This window comes from Vicugna pacos, chromosome 11 (genome assembly GCF_048564905.1).
Source record: "Vicugna pacos chromosome 11, VicPac4, whole genome shotgun sequence".
In the NCBI taxonomy this organism is placed as follows: domain Eukaryota; kingdom Metazoa; phylum Chordata; class Mammalia; order Artiodactyla; family Camelidae; genus Vicugna; species Vicugna pacos.
In genome coordinates, this window is record NC_132997.1 from 51770673 (window position 1) to 51782462 (window position 11790).

At 41.6% G+C, this 11790-nt stretch overlaps 1 long non-coding RNA gene across 1 annotated transcript; it reads right to left on the reverse strand.

Annotated features, from left to right (window-relative positions):
• Window positions 1-633: 633 nt before the first annotated feature.
• On the reverse strand, window positions 634-4264 carry LOC140699319 (uncharacterized). Its single transcript, XR_012077378.1, has 3 exons — window positions 3458-4264; window positions 3306-3361; window positions 634-1797 (listed from the first exon to the last, which is right to left on the reverse strand). It is a non-coding gene; the product is annotated as an uncharacterized lncRNA (long non-coding RNA).
• Between the last annotated feature and the right edge of the window lie 7526 nt (window positions 4265-11790).

Here is an 11790-nt window from a genome sequence, read left to right on the forward strand (position 1 = left end):
GCGGGTGGGAGGGGGATCTTTTGGGAGAGACCTGGTCTCTCCTCTGGCATGTGTTTCCCCCTTAGCATGACCACCTCAACCACAAAATCACAGCCTTTGTAGTGGGGGGAGAATGGGGCACCTACCCAAGTCAACCTTCCATCAAGGCCCCATTGTTCTACTTTCCCACGAAGATGTCATGCCTTGAAAGAGAGGGCCTACCAAAAAACTTGCACTAGATTGTAATTCATATATTTTGCTATTATTTTTATTTCTTAAAAAAAATCCATCAAAGTCTATGCCTGCTCATTCAGAGATCTGATTTGAATCAGGCATGACTTAATGCTTTCATGAGGGGTGAGGCCTTGTGGGTACCTGTGGAGGGTGTGGCAAAAAATATACAACATAAAATGTAGCATCTAAGTATTTTTAAGTGTACAGTTCAGTGACATTAAGTGCCTTCACATCGTTGTGTAACCATCACCACTATCCGTTTCCAGAATGTTTTTAACATCCCAACCTGTAACTCTGTACCCATTAAACAATAATTCCCCATTCCTCCCAGCCCTGGGAACCACCATTCTACTTTCTGTCTCAGTGACTTTGACTACTCTAGGTACCTCATACAAGTGGACTCATATAGGGTTCGTCCTTTTGTGATTGGCTTATTACACTCAGCATGATGTCTTCAGGGTTCATCCATGTTGTAGTAGGTGTCAGAATTTTCTTCCTTTTAAAGGCTGAATAATATTCCATTGTATTATATACCAATCATTATCCATTCATCCATTGATTGGCATTTGGGTTGCTTCCTCATTTTGACTCTAGCGAATAATGCGTAGAGTTTTAAGATGTTGGAAGTAGTTCCTGAAAATAGTGCCTGTGTGAACCTGAGGACAGAGACCCCGGGTTGGGAACCCAGGATCTCTCCTAACAGCGTTTACAGGTGATGAAGCAGAGGCTCAAGGGAAGCTGTGATTTGTCTCATTCCCCTCTGGCCACCCCCCGACCCCAACCCCAACCCCAGCTGCTTTGAGCTTCTGCTTTACTTCTTGATAGAGTGGCTAGAAAACTGTTTGCTCCCTCCATGAAATGATATTTTATGAAGCCATTTTATAATTATAGCTTTATTATCCTCACTGGAATCCCGTGACCCAACACCTGGCTCCTGTCAGGGGCCCTATACAGCTATCCCAAGGCACAAAAGGGTAAGACTTCTCCTGATGTGCCATCCTTTGCCCTCAGGCTGGTTGGGTCTCCTAAGGTGACCGCCCTTTCACAGGCAGCAAGTTTGGAAATGAATTGGATGTGTGATGGGGGAAAGGGCCAAAGGCCTGTTGACACTGAGCACCCCCACCCCAGAGGAGCTCTTGGACGGACTCGGTGTCCTGTCCTGCCATTTGCAGCATGAGCGGTCATTCTAATCATGGTCTCCACTGATGAATGGCCTGTTGACTTCACCAAGACCACGCAGGACTTAACAGACCAACATAAGCTGGAGGTGGATGCCCGGCCTGGACCCCACAAACCACAAGCTGCCCAGCCCTATGCTGAGAACTTTCTCTTGGGGCCTGGAGGACACTTGAGTTGATTTAGGTTGGAATGGAGGGCGGAGTTGGCAAAGTAGGATGAGAGCCCCCCTATCATTAGTCTACTGTGTATTCATCCAAAAATCCAGGTGAGAGCCAAGCCATGAGCTGGATGGACAAAGCATTGCTATTAAACTCTGTACCTCTTTGCATCCGTTTCCTCAGCTCACCCCTCAGAAATGCCACTGAGGAAAGATCGATGAGAAGGAGGTGACCCAAATAGGCTTCACTGCAAGCAAACAATGTTGAATCAACAATAGATTCTTTGTTAAATCACCCAATTCTTTATGTTTATGGCCTTTTATTGTTGGTTTTTTCTGTCTCTGGACAAACACTCCATTGTGAACATTTTACAAAATTTAGATTAAGCAAAGAGAAGAAAATAAAAAACACCCAGATCCCACCACGAGCTAAGCATGGAGTTATTTTCTATGCATATGTAACTATATGTTTTAAAATTTTGTAACAGCTTTATTAAGCCATAATTTGCATTCAGTAAAACTCACCCATCTTAAGTGTAAATTTTGATGAGTTTTAGCTATTGTACACAGTTGTATAAACACCATTATACTCAAGATATTTCCAGCATCCCCGCAAAATTCCCTTGTGCCAATTTGTAGTCAACCCTTTCCCCTACTCCTGGCCCCAGATAACCACCCATCTGATTTTGGAATGTCATATACATGGTACAATACAGTATGTAGCTTTTTGAGTCTGGCTTTTTTCACTTAGCATAATCCTTTTGAGATGCAACCATGTTGTAGCATGAGTCAGTAGTTTGTTCCTTTTTATTGCTGAGTAGTATTCCATTGTATGGATATATGATATTTTATTTGTCCATTCATCAGTTGATAGACATTTGTGTTGTTACCAGTTTTTATGAATTTATAAATTATGAATAATGCTGCTATGAACATTCATATACAAGTCCTTATATGTATATATATTTTAAATTCTCTTGGATAAATACCTAAGAGTGGGATGGCTGGGTTGTGTGCTAAGTGTATAGTTTAACTGTGTAAGAAAGTGCCAAAGTGTTGTCCAAAGTTGTGCCATTTTGCATTCCCATCAGCAGTGTATGAGAATTCTAGTTGTTCTTGCCAACACTTAGGCATATCAGTCTTTAAAAAATTTCCCTGATGACTAGGGATGCTGGGCATTTTTTCATATGCTTATTGGTTATTCTTGTATCTTTTATATAAAGTGTTTTCAGACCTATCTTTAAAAATATGATTATAATGAAATGTAATTATACAATATGATTATATTGTAGAGATTTTAGTACAAAAATTTGCCCTAAGTCTAAGAGGAAATTATCACCAATAGAGGATTTTTAAACCTATCAAGAATGGGTTTAAAGCACTATAGATCCTTTGAAAGGATCCTATGGATGGAATGTGATAGAAGGGGAGGGCTATTTTAATAGGTGATTAGGAATGGCATCTCTGAGGAGGTGACATATGAATACAGATATGAATGAAGTGAGAAAGGGAGCCATGTGAATAGTTGTGAATATCGTGTGCAAAGGCCCTGAGATAGGAGAGGGAGCAATGAGGAAGGAATGAATGCAATAAAAATGGTACTGAATTTCAATAATTATACTTCTGGTCAATGCAAAACATTTGCTGAGTGCCTGTGAAAAGCCAGGCACAGTACTAAGTGCTTTGTGTCTGTTATTTTTTTCTCACAACAGACCATAAGCTGTATGAAGACAGGAGCTATGCCTGTTTCACTCACCTTTGTGGGCCCGGATCTAGGATATTGCCTGGTACACAGAAGGCACCGATGAATGTCTGTTGAAGGAATGAAGTAGTTAAATAAACATGTGTTTCTTATTATTCTCATATTATAGATGGAAAAACCAGTCTCAAAGAAGTTAAGTAACTTACTGAAGGTCATAAAAGTAGATGGTACTGAAGCTGAGACTCAAATCTTGGTGCATCTGACCAGGAAGCCCCGATTTTTGCTACTCCCCCAAAGCTGCTATGGATTCTCCTTCCTATATATGCTCAGCCAATTCTCTCCTCCCCCTACCATGAGGGTAAGATAAGAGCTGGTCCCTCAGTCAGGATCCCAGAATAACAGACACGTGGAGCAGAGCCAAAGTAAATCTGTAGCTCTGACATAAAATCTGAGAAAGAAATGAATGTCACTGTAAGACTCTGTGGAGTCTCTGAGGTTCCAAATAGAAGAAAGAGGCTTGATGGAGGTACCATTTAATCCCCAAAATAAAACCAGCTAGGCACAGGCTCCAGACTGCTATTTTGGCCAGAAGAACACATTTTCATCACATTCAGTGGGTTCTAAAGATTTCAGATGGAATACCAACAGTTTAAGTAAAAGGTGTCCATTTAGTCTGATCCAGCACCACATCAAGCCTACATGGCAGCTGTGGACTGAAAGAAATCATCCTTTTGACCCCTCTGTCCTGTGGTCATTGATGGGGTGGAAGCTGCTGGACCGGCTGTTGTGGGCTGCCTTGAGTTGTTTGTGTTCTCTTGCAAACTGCAGTGCCCAGGCCTTTGAATCCCATCACCAACAAATGCTGCTGTTGCCATGTGCAAGCGACCAAATGAATGTGAGTGGAAAAACCCAAGTGTAATGATTTGGGCAAATTAGTTTATCTGTCACATAGCCAGTGGTGATATTAAATCATTCTGTTTGTGGAGTAATCACTCCCCACCCCACCCTGTCTTTCTCACTGCAAGGAGGTTATAACAGCCAAAGCTCAGCTGTTCTGGTGATAGAGCAATCTATGTTTATGTGTTTTGACCACCCTCAAGGAAGAGCATTTTGTGTGGTGTAGTTTGTTCATTCATTGTGCTATTTGGCAGTCCGTTGAAGCCACCTCTAATGATTATAACCACCTGCTTTATTCTCCTCTAGTCCATGTCTTTGGAAAATGATTCTATTACCTATGCTATAAATTATGGAGAATAAACTCTTATAAAAGAGTTTGGTGTTTACTTTTTACTTCCCATTGTATTAGTTTTCCCCCGTGCACATCCTCACTGTGAAGGAAAAGTTTCCAGACAAAATATCAAAATACCTACCAAAAAATATGGGTCGTAGGCTTTGTTACTACTGACATAACTGCAGTATTCCCATTTTACAGATGAGAAACTGAGTTGCAAAGAGGCCAAGGCATTTCCTTGAGGTTCCCACAGCTCGTAAGTGGTGAAATCAAAACAAAATGTCAGGCTTTGAGAGTTGCAACCTAGAATTCTTGACACTATGTCAAATTACCTACTTTGCTCCTTACTTTGAAGTGTCTGTAACAGTTTAGATAAAACCTAATTCTGGCATGTGTTCACTCAGCAAACTTAGTATCTGCTGAGTCTGGGTACATGGGCCTCCCCCACTCCAGTGAGCAAAGATAGAAAAGAGAAAAATCATACTGTGATACAATACTTTTTATGATAGAGCACTGTGATTGACCAAAGAAGCAACGGAACAGCCTGAGGGGTATCAGAAAAGGGTTCCCATAAGAGGTTTGAAATTAGTCTTAAAGACTGAATTGGAGGGAGGTGGAAATAGCTCAATGGTAGAGCACATGCTTAGCATGCATGAGGGCCTGGGTTCAATCCCCAGTAATTCCATTTAAAAAAAAAAAGAGAGAAAAAGAAAAGAAAAAAGAATACAATAAAAAGGAAATTAAAAAAAAAAGACTGAATTGGAGACAACCAGGTGGAGGGTTTGAAGTAGAGAAGTGATGCACTCACAGATCTTCATCTGTTAAAGCTCACGCTGGCAGCAGGTAAAGAATGACTTGGAGGGAGATGGACCTGATTTAAACTGGCTTAAACGAAAGGGATACACTGGTACGCAGAATACTAAGGGCAGATGATTTGCTGATCCAGAAGCTCAGTGTCATCAAGGACCCAGGTTGTGTCCATTTCTCTGCTCTGCCATCTACAGTGTGATCTCCACCATCGGGCTGGCTTCCCTCAAGGTGCAGAATGTGGCTATCAGCAATCAGAGCTACATGCTCTCTTGTTCACACACACACACACACACACACACAGAGAGAGAGAGAGAGAGGGACTCTCTCTCCCCATGACTTCTCCTAAGAGAGCAAAGTAATTTCTCAGAAGGAGGTAGGAAACTTTCACTGGTTCAAATTGGGTCTAGTATCCATTCGGGAACCAATCCTTGTGGCTAGGGGAATACCATGTTCTGGATCCCATGTTCAGCCAATTCTCTTCTCCCTCTACCATGAAGGTAAGATAAGAGCTGGTCCCTCAGTCAGGATCCCAGAATAACAGACACGTGGAGCAGAGCCAAAGCCAATCTGTAGCTCTGACATAAAATCTGAGAAAGAAATGAATATCACTGTAAGACTTTGTGGAAGAGAGCTGTCTGTTAACACAAGATTACCTAGAGAAAACTGACTAATAGAGTAATTGGAACCAGGAGCAGAAAGCTGTCCTAAAAATTTTTTTTGCCTTTTAATATAAGATTTGTTTTTTATCATTTCTGAGTGTAACATATTTCTTCTAAAAACGAGCTCTTTGATTGTTCTGAAACTTTTTTTCTGTTTAATGTTTCTCTCTCTCTTTTTTTTTTAATGACAGAGAGGTAATTGGGTTTATTTACTTATATTTGGAGGAGGTACTGGGGATTGAACCCAGGACCTCGTGAATGCTAGGCATGTACTCTACTGCTTGAGCTATATCCTACCTGCTGTTCTGAAACTTCTTAACCACTTGGAGGTGAAGGGGAATAAGGCTGTGATGATGCCAATGTTTCCTAGTCACCAACAAATTCTTCAAGGGATTCTGGATGCTGACAGCAAGGATGAGTTCATTTCAAATCCATGTCGTAGAATTTAGGGCTTGGTGGTGGGCAGCAAGGAAACTATAGCCTTTGATCACTTGGAAGGCAGATCATGTACCAAGGAGCTTTTGATTTTTAGGGCAAGAGGCTGGGAAACAGGTTATTACCAGTGTGCCTTTGTTGCTTTTAGCTGCATTTGACAGGATGCTACGAGAGAGATTAGAAGTCTAGGACCGGCAGGGTTAAGAGGCACAAATATTGTTCATCTCCAACTAGTAAAGGATATATATTGAGAAATGCTTTGAGTAACAAGGCTGATTAAGTCTCAAAACAGCCTTAGAACGCAGACTAGATCAAGGGTGTGAACAGTGGCTCCCAGTATGTCCTTTGTTGGATAACATGGCTCAGGGAAGATACACTAAGTGTGGCTCTCCAGTGGACACTTGATAAGTTCAAGTTTCCTTAGCAATTATGCCTAGGGAGAGAGGCATGTCTCAAAAAGAATTACAGGTGTGGTAACTGGCACATGGAACTGACTAGAATCAGATTGGTAAAACACTGTTTTAAAGAGAGGTGTACAGCAAAGATAACACCAGCTTGGGTTAAAAGATTAGGACTGCTGGAGAACAACTCTTCCCCATATTTCTGTGGGCACATTTCTTAGCTGAGAAAGCTGCTCAGCTCCCACGAAGTGTATATTTCCCAGATGTGGTCAAGAATGAGAAAGAAAAGAAAGTAAAGCCAAGAGCTTGAGGAACAATAACAGGGGCTACTTCCAAGGAGCTGAAATGGAACTTAGTTTCCTCTACCCAGCAGGATTTTGGAATTCTAAGAATCAGTGATGGTTGTGTGCCTCCATTCTTTCTTTTGATAAATAATAGTGTTTATTCTGTCCTTGTTTAAACATTTCATATTAGGTACAGATATGGGCAGCAGTAAATAACATTTGTTTTTAAGTTCATTAGTCTCTGGATCAAGAGGAGTCCTATTTGAACAAAATACAGAAATTATCATGAGATGCCATACTTTGACTCTGATGTCCTTGGTTGAGACTTTTGGATGTCCCTCTTTTTTGTAGGCACTGAATGTATTTTTCATGCAAAAAGGGGATAAATGAATATTTATGACTAAGAAGGTAGACTGATAAGACAGTATTATTGTTACCACTTATTTGCTGTTTTGCCCACAGGAGAATTACACATTCCTAGACCTGGTTACCCACTAGCCTGTCCCCCTGGCCTAGAGGTGGTATTGGCCTTCTGCTGTTGCTAATCTGCATTTGACTTCCCAGCTCTTCTATTACTTATTGACCAAGTTCCTGCTATAAAGTCTCTCTGTTTTAAACATTTTGAGTAGCTTTTGTCTGGTTGGACTCTAGCTGATACACTAAACTATGTACAAATTTTGGAGTAACTACTGATCACAGATGTCTCAGACTTTATGTGTTCTTTGAGAAAGAATATTTGACCATCTGTATATACATATTTTTTAAACCATCTTGACCATTTTTAAGTTGAGTGGCATTAAGTACATTCACTTTGTTGTGCAACCATCACCACAATTCATCTCCAGAAATTTGTTCTCTTCTCAAACTGAAACTCCATATCCACTAAAGAGTAACTCCCCATTCAGCCCTGACAACCTCTGTTCTACTTTCTGTGTCTATGAATTTGACTACTCTAGGTACTTCATGTAAGTGTAATCACACAATATTCATCCTTTTGTGTCTGGATTATTTCACTTAGCATAATGTCTTCAAGATTCACCCATGTTGTAGCATGTATTAGACTTTCATTCCTTTTTCAGGCTCTCAGTCTATTTTAGCCAAGATGCTTTGACTTCAAATAACAGAAAACTCCCAACTTAACTGGTTTAAACTCTAAGAAATTTATTATCTAATGCAATAAGAGGTTCAGAGGCAAAGTAATTCCAGGTCTGGTTAAGGCAATAGCACAAAGATATCTTAAGAACTCAAGTTCTTTCCATCATTTGCTTTGCTAATCTCTGCATGTCAGCTTGGTTCTCAGGCAAACTGTCTTGATGGTTGATGCCTCATAAGATGATTGTAGCAGCTTTAGTTATCTGTATTAGTCAGCTCTGACTAGATTATGCTGCTGTAACAACCTCCAAAACTTCAAACAACAAGCACCAGAAGTATACTCTCTTTTTAAGGTAAATCCTAATCTGGAATCAGTCTGGGCATGCTTCCTTTCATCCCACTGGACAGAATTGTATCACATTTGCATGCCTGAAACAAATACTGACAACTATGATTATTTTAGCTTATTTAAAATGCATTCCTTGAAGACAGTGGAGGGGCTGACTGCCCTGAAGCAAAGGAATGCATAGAGGAGTACATTTCCAAACCAATTCAGGATTCTTTTAGAAAGGAGGAGGTGATATGGCTATTGGGAAGGCAACTAGCAGTGTTTTCTATAGTATTCAAAACCAAAGTAATTATTTTTCTCACCTTCCATCCTAACCAAACTATCTCAGACACAGCATTCAGTTGTTACAGCCAGAAACCTAGAAATCATCCTCAAGTCCATCTTCCTCATCTTCTACTCTGTCCAACGAAAAAGAGCAATTCCATTATTCTACCTTGAACACAGCTCTGTAATTACTCATCTCTTTTGCTACCCAAGTCCAGGGCACCATCATCATCTTTTACCTGGGTCACTGCAGCAGCCTTCTCGTTGATCTCTCTGCCTCTGGTCTTGTTAAACTTCAACCCAGGCTCCAAGCTGCTAACAGCCACTTTTAAAGGCAATTCTAATCATGTCATTTTCCTGCTAAAAACCCTTTAGGTTTTTCATTGCTCTGAGGAAAAAGTTCACACTCCATATCATGCCTTCCAAGACCCTCCACCATTTAACTCTGACCACTGCTCTGTCTCTTAATCTCTTTCTGGCATCTACCTTGTCTCTTCCGCTTTATTAAACTTTTCTTGTCTTTCAGGTCACAGGTTAAGGATCACTTCCTTGAAGAGTTTCTCTGTTCTCATAATGCAACACCTTTTACTTCCTCTATCACTCTGCTTATGTGAACTTATTGTGTTTGTTGAAGTCTGTCTTCCCTTCAGACTGTAAGTTCTGTGAGGGCCAAGACCATGCCTTTCAAAGCACTATATCCCTACCACCTAGCACAGACAATAACACAATAAGTGTTAAATAAAATGTATTTATAGATTTGAAAGTTTTCCTGTTATAGGACCTATAGGTGGTAGCTGACATCAAATATATACATGAAGTAACCTAGGGAGAGGGTATCTCTAGAGAGAGAACATGAGAAATAAGAAAGTCAGTGATGATCCAGATGAAGAGATGAGTAGAAGGCTAAAGGAGAGAATGAGAAATGAGTGGCCAGAGGAGTAGGAAGGATGTCAGAAGAAAATGCAGCCACCAGCCAAGGAAGAGAGAGAACATCTGGAAATTGGAGGTACCTAACAGGGTCAACCACAGCAAAGAGGACAGGAAATGTACTGAAAAGTACCACTGAATTTGGTTACAGAGCAAGAAAGACAATGTTTGAGAATAGATGGGTTCATCCTTTGTCAAACTAATATACTTAAGAAGGTGTTTCTGCCCTTCTTTTAATCAATTCCTCTATCTATTGGTCCAGCAAAGACTCATTATCTTTGCTGGTAGTAAGATGCTACTCTAGACCAGGTACTGCACTAGGCCCTGGGGAGAGACACAAGACACAGAACAAGGTCCAAAAGGGCCTGTGGCGCTCATCACCGTTGCCTGCAGGGAAAGTTACAAAGCCCTGACTTGTGCCCCAGCAAAGGCAGGGCTTGGCTTTTTATTGGGGTTGGTACTAACTGGCTCTCTGAACATATTTGATAAAACAAAAGCTAGTGTGCAAGTCCAGAGGTCAGCAAAGTTATTTTCTTGCTCTGAGCTGGCAGGAGGCAAAAGGGAAAGTGTGTGCCACACTATTGCATCATTTCTGTCTGTCCACAAGTCAGTCACAGATGAGATTCTGGGATTTTCCAAGAAAACGAGCTCTATCTGCTCAAAGGCAGAAAATAGAGAGGGCAGTTCAATCAGAAGAGCATCCCTTTAAGAAACTCTGAACATGAGACTACTTAGTGTTCACTCTGCAGAGATTCCTTTAGCTCCCAGTAATGCTTTGTACTACTGGCTTAACTACTGCTCTACTATTTTTTTTCTCCCCACTCTTGTGTGTAAAACAGTATGGTGTAGTGTTTAAAAGGTCAGCGAGCTATAGCCTTCTGAAGATTAATGGGAGTCTGGGTGGAGACAAGGGAGGGACACTTTAACTAGAAAATTATCTTACAAGGTTTTCACTGAATAGAGGGAGCATCTCATTTTATATAATAGACACTGTTTAAAAAAAAAGGTTTAGATCAAAATGTCTTTAAGGCACATTATCTTTAATGTCCTAGAAAAACAGAATTATTTAAAGAAGCCCAGCCCATCACAAATTTTAAGTAAAATTTCTAGGCATTCTTTGACATAACTTTCTAATCAAAGTAGTGAATAATCATTGCCTAATTTGAGGATTTTGAAATATACATTTAAAAAATATATATAGAACTAGGGAAGTAAGTGATGCAAATATCTGTCTGCAGCTTCGATTAGACTTTGGGGTCTGGCCTGACACCATGAAACAGGAGTATAAAAACAAGCTCCAAGGAGCTTGCATCTGAGAGGAATGTCCTCAAGGGACTCTGAGCTCAGCCTGGACTTTCCCAGTGCTTCTATCTGAAGTCCTAGGGGACGTAGGGTGGGCTGGGCAAGCAGGGGGGCAGACTGAATCCTCCACTGGGGAGGGTGGTAATAACAAGTTAGACTTCCTGAGTTCTTATAACAGGACAGGCCCTTCCTTCAGCTCTTGACGTGTATCAACCCCGGTCATCATTCCAGCAGCCTGTGAAATCGATACAATGACTATCTCCGTTTCCCAGGTGAGAAGCTGAGTCAGAGAGGTTAACAGCAATTTGCCCGATGTCACAGGCTAGAACGTGGTGGAGCCATTATGGGTGTCAGTAATATGCCTCAACTCTGCTTAAATGAATCAGAAAACTGCTCACCTTTAAGACGGCTTGGCAGGGATTGCCAGATGAAGCAGCTGACTCCTAAACGTCTTTTGAGATAAGGAATTACTCTGAGAGGAAGGGTGTGTGAGTCAAAGGGGAGTTTCCAATGTGCGTGTGGGGCAAGAGGCCGGCGGTCAATTCCTAGCTAGTCCAAGCTGAGAACTTGTTGCCCTCCTCAGTCACAGCCCCAAAGCCTGCCAGCGGAGACAGATCACCGCCACAGGCGACCGCCAGCCACGTGGCCCAGCCTGGGAGCAGAGACAGTTCGCGGAGGCGCGGCCCGAAGGGGCGGGGCCGAGGCGCAAGGACACGCGGGTCCGATGAAGTACGCCTGCGCGAGGGTTGGGCTCGCGAGCGCCAGCCGCGTTAAAGGCGGCTCCC